This window comes from Chrysoperla carnea (assembly GCF_905475395.1).
Source record: "Chrysoperla carnea chromosome X unlocalized genomic scaffold, inChrCarn1.1 SUPER_X_unloc_14, whole genome shotgun sequence".
NCBI classification, from domain to species: Eukaryota; Metazoa; Arthropoda; class Insecta; order Neuroptera; family Chrysopidae; genus Chrysoperla; species Chrysoperla carnea.
Window position 1 is genome coordinate 65,001 of NW_025408089.1, and position 10,000 is coordinate 75,000.

General features: G+C 28.2%; 3 non-coding genes across 3 annotated transcripts in view; all 3 read right to left on the reverse strand.

Moving 5' to 3' along the window:
- The window catches only part of LOC123303807, a 4,579-nt gene extending 2,865 nt beyond the window's left edge, over positions 1 to 1,714 (reverse strand). Inside the window, exon 1 of the ribosomal RNA XR_006535892.1 lies at positions 1 to 1,714. This exon is cut by the window's left edge and continues 2,865 nt beyond it. This is a non-coding gene — a ribosomal RNA (large subunit ribosomal RNA).
- Positions 1,715 to 2,349: 635 nt separating this feature from the next.
- LOC123303812 lies at positions 2,350 to 2,504 on the reverse strand. The gene has a single exon (XR_006535896.1). It is a non-coding gene; the product is annotated as a 5.8S ribosomal RNA (ribosomal RNA).
- A 953-nt stretch (positions 2,505 to 3,457) lies between these two features.
- Positions 3,458 to 5,613, reverse strand: LOC123303802. Its single transcript, XR_006535887.1, has one exon. It is a non-coding gene; the product is annotated as a small subunit ribosomal RNA (ribosomal RNA).
- Positions 5,614 to 10,000: the final 4,387 nt, after the last annotated feature.

Below are 10,000 nucleotides of genomic sequence, written 5' to 3' on the forward strand. Positions count from 1 at the left end.
CGGATTCCGACTTCCATGGCCACCGTCCTGCTGTCTTAAGCAACCAACGCCTTTCATGGTATCCCATAAGCGTCAATTTTGGCGCTTTAACTCTACGTTTGGTTCATCCCACAGCGCCAGTTCTGCTTACCAAAAGTGGCCCACTTGGCACTCTGATCCATATATAAAAAATATATTCTCATAGCTTCACATTATAAATAATGTTTTTAAGCAAGCTAGAGATCTCACCCATTTAAAGTTTGAGAATAGGTTGAGGTCGTTTCGGCCCCAAGGCCTCTAATCATTCGCTTTACCGGATGAGACTCTTATATAATGAACGCCAGCTATCCTGAGGGAAACTTCGGAGGGAACCAGCTACTAGATGGTTCGATTAGTCTTTCGCCCCTATACCCAGTTCCGACGATCGATTTGCACGTCAGAATCGCTACGGACCTCCATCAGGGTTTCCCCTGACTTCATCCTGACCAGGCATAGTTCACCATCTTTCGGGTCCCAGCGTGTACGCTCTAGGTGCGCCTCTATTATAATATAATCCGAAAACTAAATTATAATAATATAAGACGCCCTAGGAGTGCGATATTTAATACATAATATAAATATATCCTCCTTTTATCATTTATAAAAAAATATAAATAATATTTACTTTCATTGTGCCTTTGGGTTTCATAAAATTTATAAATATTTCGATGAAAAAATATTTTATTCCCAATGACTTGCGTACATGCTAGACTCCTTGGTCCGTGTTTCAAGACGGGTCCTGAAAGTACCCAAAGCTATATCGTCGCTGACAGATAAATTTTTAATAAAAAAAAATGAGCCAGTTCATTATCATACACCTACTGACAGTTAAATAGTATCATATAACGGCATAAAATCCGTATATATAATATGTTTTAATAAAAAAACCTATTTATACTCGTGGTGGATCTGAACGCGTTAATAACGCGACTCAATATCAATTTATAATTAATACCATCAAACAATTAATCAAGAAACATAGGCGTTTAACATACACAAAATATTATCAAAAAATAATATTGTACATTAATCAACGCACCAATGCCTATAGATTAATATTTAATGGGTCGCAACGTCCTACAAGATGAGAAGTGCATACCTCGTTATCATACAATTAACAATATACAGCAGTGCATATATTTTTACTAAAAATAAATTCCTAATAAAAATTTTTGTCACATGCTAGTACAAATTGGTTGATTAACGATAAAAAGTAAATGAATCTCATCTTTCGACCTTTCGGGTTTCTCAGGTTTACCCCTGAACGGTTTTACGTACTCTTTAACTCTCTCTTCAAAGTTCTTTTCAACTTTCCCTCACGGTACTTGTTCGCTATCGGTCTCGTGGTAATATTTAGCCTTAGATGGAGTTTACCACCCACTTAGAGCTGCACTCTCAAGCAACCCGACTCTAAGGAAAGATTCACCTATCATCAATAATAATCACTACGGGCCTGGCACCCTCTATGGGTATATGGCCCCATTCAAGATGGACTTGGATGTATTATATAACAATAGGTTTATATTGAATCTTCCTAAACACTACATTCCCCAAGTGTCTGTTTATCAGCCACGGGGTTCAGTGCTGGGCTTATCCCTGTTCGCTCGCCGCTACTAAGGGAATCCTAGTTAGTTTCTTTTCCTCCGCTTAATAATATGCTTAAATTCAGCGGGTAATCTCACCTACTCTGAGGTCGTAAAAGTTTTTAGAAGTATTAAAACAAAAATTTTTTTTATATATTATGTTTTTGTTATATTTTATAAGTAAACAATTTTCTTAATTATTCATACTCAAATTTTTTTAATATTATTATATAATATTATTTTTATATTTATCTAAAGAGAAGAAAATAAAAAATAAATAATTATATATATTAATTTTTTTCGAGTATATTGAAAATTTTATTACAAATAAAATATTCCATAACAAAATATTAATATATAATATTTTTGTTTATTCTTCTTTATTTAATATTTTAAAAATATATTATTAATATCATTTATTATTAATATTATTATTAACATAAAGTTTTATAATATTATATATAAATGATAAAAAATAATATTGATATATTAATTTAAAAATGTCGACAAATAATAAAAAATATATAAATTTTAAATGCTATTAAAAACATTTTATATTTATTTTTTTCTTATATTTGGCGTAAAACATTCATATATAAATAATTTTACATTTCTTTTATAAAAATTTTATTTATCAATTTAATTAAATATGAAAAAATAAATTTTCTTTTTTAATTATTGATAAATTTCTTTTTCATAAAAAAAATTTTATGTAAAATAATCTTTTATTATATTAATATAATGTATACGACCCTCAGCCAGATGTGGTCCGGGAACAGTATCCAAGGACCGCAATGTGCGTTCGAAATGTCAATGTTCATGTGTCCTGCAGTTCACAAGTTGACGCGCAATTAGCTGCGTTCTTCATCGACCCACGAGCCAAGTGATCCACCGTCCAGGGTAATCTTTTTAAATTTTAAATGTAAGTATTATTATTAATAATAATCTTTATTTTTAATATAAAAAATAAAATTATTAATTTATATATCTTTATAAATTCTTTTAAAATAAAAAAATTTTTCTAGAATATAAATTATATATTTTATTTTAAATATATATATATATAAATTAAAGATATTATGGTATTAATAAATATATACATAACATTTTTGATATTTTTGTTAGTGCTAGCTAGATATAATAATTAATATTTGGTATATTTTATAGAAATGTATTTATTTTTTTTTTATAAATTATTTTCTACATAAAAATATATATAATATTAATATGGTACAAAACAAATGGGTTTGTTTTTTAACATAATAACTTTTAATAAAAAAAAAGAAATATCAAGACAAAACATAAAGAAATTTAAATTTGAAATAAATTTTATTCTTTAAAAAAATTTTATCTTGTGTTTTCTTTATTTTTATTATATAACATAGAAAAATAAAAATATAGATTATATCAATTATAATCTTATTTTATTTTTCTTAATAGAGATTATATACATATAAACAAATAATTTCAATATATTCTATTTTTAATTTCACTTTTTTATAAGAGAAATTATTTATAGATTTTATTAATAATTATTGTTTAATAATAATAATAATATTGAATATAAAAATATTTTATATGTAACAAATATATTATTAATATTTATATAATATTCTCTATATTATATGTATAGATATATTATGTGTATAAAAAAAGTTTGGCGTATTACTTTAATATGATATCATAACCAAAATAAATCTCTTTTAACACATAATTACTATTATATATTTTGAGAAAATTACATATTAATATGTTATTTTGTTAAAAAAAATATTTCTTATCAATAATATTTTTATTTTTTGGAATATTTAAAAACAATACAAAAAATATAAATAAATATATTTTATATATATCGTTAATGATCCTTCCGCAGGTTCACCTACGGAAACCTTGTTACGACTTTTACTTCCTCTAAATGATCAAGTTTGGTCATCTTCCCAGCAACATCGGCAATATCAGAAATATTGCCGCGTACCAGTCCGAAGACCTCACTAAATCATTCAATCGGTAGTAGCGACGGGCGGTGTGTACAAAGGGCAGGGACGTAATCAACGCGAGCTTATGACTCGCGCTTACTGGGAATTCCTCGTTCATGGGGAACAATTGCAAGCCCCAATCCCTAGCACGAAGGAGGTTCAGCGGGTTACCCGGACCTTTCGGCCTGGGAGGACACGCTGATTCCTTCAGTGTAGCGCGCGTGCGGCCCAGAACATCTAAGGGCATCACAGACCTGTTATTGCTCAATCTCGTGCGGCTAGAATGCCGCCTGTCCCTCTAAGAAGAATTATTTGTACGCCGGCAGTAAAAACCACATCAAAAAACTGCGTACCCATACACCATAACATATGCAACATAAAGCACAATATATACAAAATATAATCTTGATCGTTAAATCTCAAAAATACATGCATATATAAATACAATACATAACACACATGAAAATGAATGAAATGGGAAACAAACAGCCGATGGGCCTTGAGATGCCGGTAAAGTACGTCTATTTAGCAGGCTAGAGTCTCGTTCGTTATCGGAATTAACCAGACAAATCGCTCCACCAACTAAGAACGGCCATGCACCACCACCCACCGAATCAAGAAAGAGCTCTCAATCTGTCAATCCTTCCGGTGTCCGGGCCTGGTGAGGTTTCCCGTGTTGAGTCAAATTAAGCCGCAGGCTCCACTCCTGGTGGTGCCCTTCCGTCAATTCCTTTAAGTTTCAGCTTTGCAACCATACTTCCCCCGGAACCCAAAAGCTTTGGTTTCCCGGAAGCTGCCCGCCGAGTCATCGGAGGAACTTCGGCGGATCGCTAGCTGGCATCGTTTATGGTTAGAACTAGGGCGGTATCTGATCGCCTTCGAACCTCTAACTTTCGTTCTTGATCAATCAAAACATTTTTGGCAAATGCTTTCGCTTCTGTCCGTCTTGCGACGATCCAAGAATTTCACCTCTAACGTCGCAATACGAATGCCCCCATCTGTCCGTATTAATCATTACCTCGGAGTTCCGAAAACCAACAAAATAGAACCGAGGTCCTATTCCATTATTCCATGCACACAATATTCAGGCAAAATTTGAGCCTGCCTTAAGCACTCTAATTTGTTCAAAGTAAACGTACCGGCCCACCTCGACACTCAATTAAGAGCACCGCGACGGGATTGCAATTGGGGGCTGCCACCGCTCTTAACGGTTAAACACTTACGACAAATTACATAATAAAAATATATATAATGCATTAAATAAATAATAACACTAAAATATACTTTATACATAATCTGTACCACCCACCGGTAGGACGTCCCACATAACATGCTAGTTAAACAATGCGAGCATTGAACCAACAGTGTAGGACACAGATTCGACTACGAGCTTTTTAACCGCAACAACTTTAATATACGCTATTGGAGCTGGAATTACCGCGGCTGCTGGCACCAGACTTGCCCTCCAATGGATCCTCGTTAAAGGATTTAAAGTGTACTCATTCCGATTACGGGGCCTCGGATGAGTCCCGTATCGTTATTTTTCGTCACTACCTCCCCGTGCCGGGAGTGGGTAATTTGCGCGCCTGCTGCCTTCCTTGGATGTGGTAGCCGTTTCTCAGGCTCCCTCTCCGGAATCGAACCCTGATTCCCCGTTACCCGTTACAACCATGGTAGGCGCAGAACCTACCATCGACAGTTGATAAGGCAGACATTTGAAAGATGCGTCGCCGGTACGAGACCGTGCGATCAGCTTAAAGTTATTCAGAGTCACCAAATTAAACGATGCAAATTAAAATTTACACCGATTGGTTTTGATCTAATAAAAGCATTCCTTCCATCTCTGGTCGGAACTCTGTTTGCATGTATTAGCTCTAGAATTACCACAGTTATCCAAGTAAATGTGGGTACGATCTAAGGAACCATAACTGATATAATGAGCCTTTCGCGGTTTCACCTTAATTTGGCTTGTACTGAGACATGCATGGCTTAATCTTTGAGACAAGCATATGACTACTGGCAGGATCAACCAGGGAACTATTTGTATTTATAATATTAAATATATAATAATATACATGATATTTTTGTTTTCTTATTATAAGAAAAAAAATTTTCATACAATAATTATTAATATATAATAATATTATTACAATTTCATTTTAAATATCAGATGGTCTCACCCATTACTGATATAAATTTTTTTTTTTTTATATCTCTATTGTTTTAAAATTAATAGAAAAAACATATGAGATATATATATTATTATTAATTTTTTTTTTTTTCAAATATATATTTTATTATGTCATTTATATAATTTTTTTGCTTTTACAAAAAGAAATATATAACATGTTATTCATAATAAATATTATTGAATAAAAAAAAAAAAAAATAATTATGATTTTTGTCAGACCATCACCAAATGGGTCTTAAAATATTTCAAACATTTTCTCATACTCGTCGCTAGATTGAAAGCGTCATTTATTTTTTAATTTTATTTAAAAAGTTAATTTTAAATAAAAAACGTTATAATAACACTTAATATTCTCGCTTGGTATGAGGTGAGTCAATGTAATATTATTTATAAAAATAATTTTTATATAAATATTGTGTGCTCATATGGGAGTGTAAAGTTTAAAACTTATAACCCATGAACTTGCTTTGACAAAAAAATTTATATGTTATTCTATTTATAATCAATAATTTAATAAAAAAAAATTTTTTTTTAAATATTGATATAAAAAGATATACATATAGAGGTTTTTTTACAAAATTCTCATTAATTTTTTTACAAAAATAATAATACAATATTTAATATCAAAATAATCCAAACTGATTACCATCCAGACTATTATCAATATATATAAGATTGTATTATTATTCATTTCAATACATATTTATTAAAACTGAGATAAAATTTCATATATTAATAAATATGCATGTGTAAAAAAAAAAATTTTTATATAATAATTGAAAATGTTTTTGCTATTATTTTGTATACATACATTAAATAATTGATAACAATTTAATACAATGTACACCTAAAAAATAATAACAGCATATACATATTCGAAACATTACTAGCAAAAAAACCAAAATACAATATTAAATATCAAAATAAACCAAACTGATTACCATCCAGAATATTTTGAGTATATATATATATAATTTTGTATATTTTGCGTTCATGTTAATAAAATATATAAATGATACATATTTGAAAAGTGTTATTCTTCTTTCTGTTTTTTCGTAATATCATGGTGTCCATAGACATGCAAAAGCGTCATACCAAGCCATATACATACCTACACCACCTTTGTTGAATGATACACGAACAGTATGAAAATTAAACAACATATTCAATATCATTTTATATTATACTAAAATAAATGTTATTCTATTAAGAAAGTGTATATTTTTAAATTTGGCATTCATTACATAGTCAAAATACAATAATAATATAGATGATACATATACGATAATTGTTATTTTTCTTTCTGTTTTTTCGTGATATCATGGTGTCCATAGAATTGCAACGACGTCATACCAAGCCATATACAACTCTACACCACCTTTGTTGAATGATACACTTAGAGTATGAAAAATAAACAAATTATACTATATCATACTATATCATATATGTAAGACTGTTGAACATAATACCACAAAATACACTATTTCATATAGATATACATTCATTCTTGTCAACATAAAAGTACGTTATAAATGATACATATACAATAAGTTTTATTCCTCTTTCTGTTATTCCGTAATATCATAGTGTCCATAGAATTGCAACGACGTCATACCAAGCCATATACAACTCTACACCACCTTTGTTGAATGATACACGGACAGTATGAAAAATAAACAACCTATTCTATACCATTTAATATCATACTAAAACATGAAACAAATGTTATTCTATTAAAAAGTGTATTATTTTATTATATTTAGTATTCATTACACAGTCAACATACATAAATGATACATATACGATAAGTGTTATTCCTCTATCTGTGCATCCGTAATATCATAGTGTCCATAGAATTGCAACGACGTCATACCAAGCCATATACAACTCTACACCACCTTTGTTGAATGATACACGGACAGTATGAAAAATAAACAACTTATACTATACCATACTATATCATATGTGTGAGACTGCTGAACGTAATACCACTAATACACTGTTATACATAGATATACATTCATCTCATTAACTTACACGCACTATCCATCATATATATTAAAGACATTACACCCGGTGCTTCAAACTCAAAATATGATAATGTTTAAAATGGCTTTAAACATCATAAACTTTACAGAATAATCAAAATTTAAAGAAAAAAATTTTAAAAAAAAAATTTTTTTCAGCTAAAAATTTTTATTTTGGGACCAAAAAAATTTTTTTTTGCTTTTATCATATTTTATTAAATGAAATTTATGCATTATAATAAATTATTCAATAAACATTAATAATTATAATAAATTATTAAAAAATTTTTGGAATTAATGCAAATTTTTAGAAAAAAATGTATATTTTTTTTTTATATACAAATCGTACATGTTATATTGCGACAGGGTACCGGTATAATACATGTGATACATATGTAGATTTTCGAAAAAATTTTTATCCTTTTAAATGGTCCTAAATACTATATAAAGGTAAAATATATAGAATTTTTCGGGATTCATTAAAAAATTTTAGGGAAAAAATTTCATTTTATTTTATATACAAATCGTACATGTTATATTGCGACAGGGTACCGGTATAATACATGTGATACATATGTAGATTTTCGAAAAAATTTTATCCTTTTAAATAGTCCTAAATACTATATAAAGGTGAAATATATAGAATTTTTCGGGATTCATTAAAAAATTTTAGGGAAAAAATTTCATTTTATTTTATATACAAATCGTACATGTTATATTGCGACAGGGTACCGGTATAATACATGTGATACATATGTAGATTTTCGAAAAAAATTTTATCCTTTTAAATAGTCCTAAATACTATATAAAGGTAAAATATATAGAATTTTTCGGGATTCATTAAAAAATTTTAGGGAAAAAATTTCATTTTATTTTATATACAAATCGTACATGTTATATTGCGACAGGGTACCGGTATAATACATGTGATACATATGTAGATTTTCGAAAAAAATTTTATCCTTTTAAATAGTCCTAAATACTATATAAAGGTAAAATATATAGAATTTTTCGGGATTCATTAAAAAATTTTAGGGAAAAAATTTCATTTTATTTTATATACAAATCGTACATGTTATATTGCGACAGGGTACCGGTATAATACATGTGATACATATGTAGATTTTCTAAAAAATTTTTATCCATTTAAATGCTTCTAAATACTGTATAATGCAAATATATATAATAATTTACAGAATTAATACAAAATTTTTATTGTACAAATTCACATTAATAGTTAATTGGTTAAAAAAAAATTTCAATACACAATGGGAATCAGGCTATTTTATTGGAACTTATTTATAATTAATTCATAATATATTTTTCTATATAAATTGATTAATTGATTTTACATTCACCGTGTAAACGTATACACCATTCAAGTAACAAAAAAAAAAAAAAAAAAAAAAAAATTATTATTATATTCTAGTAATACATAATAGTTATTCGCTAAAAAATATTTAATAGACAATAAAAATCTGACTATTCTGTTGTGAACTTATAAATTATTGATTCAAAATATATTTCTCTACCTAAATTTATTAATTGTATACACGCCCCCATGTACGTTGTTCAAGTCATATATTATTTTGCATAAGGATTACAAATAAATATTATATAATAAATAAGAGTTAATAAAAATTTAAAATTTATTATCCATTTTAAATTTATCAGCTAAATAAATATTTTTACATTCTTTTAAATTATTACTTTTTATTGTATTAAGAGTATATATCTAGTTTTATTAATCTTAATCCTTTTACAAGCACTAATATTATTTATACATAATATATTTTTATTTTATGTATGGAAAGCATAACTTGCTAAATACATCCTAACAATTTAAAAACTTTTCATTTGATTAATATTATTTACAATAGCTAATATTAATAGAATCTGAATAATCAAAATTATTTCTTTAAATATATGAATTCCGAATGTAAGTGTCCATCATAATACTTCATTAAGTTTATATTTGGCTAGCAACCTGTTATGCATAAATTGCTTTAAAGGTTGCCTACTAAACATATTATAATTATAATTATTAACAATTTTTGTCAATTGCGATTGCATTTTTTAGTATAATCAATGGTAGCGATTATAAGTAAAAACAATTAAAATCATTATAATAATTGTTAGCGATTATAATCAATATTGATAAGATGGAAACAAAAAGTGTTTATTCATAAAAAAAGCTCTTTAATT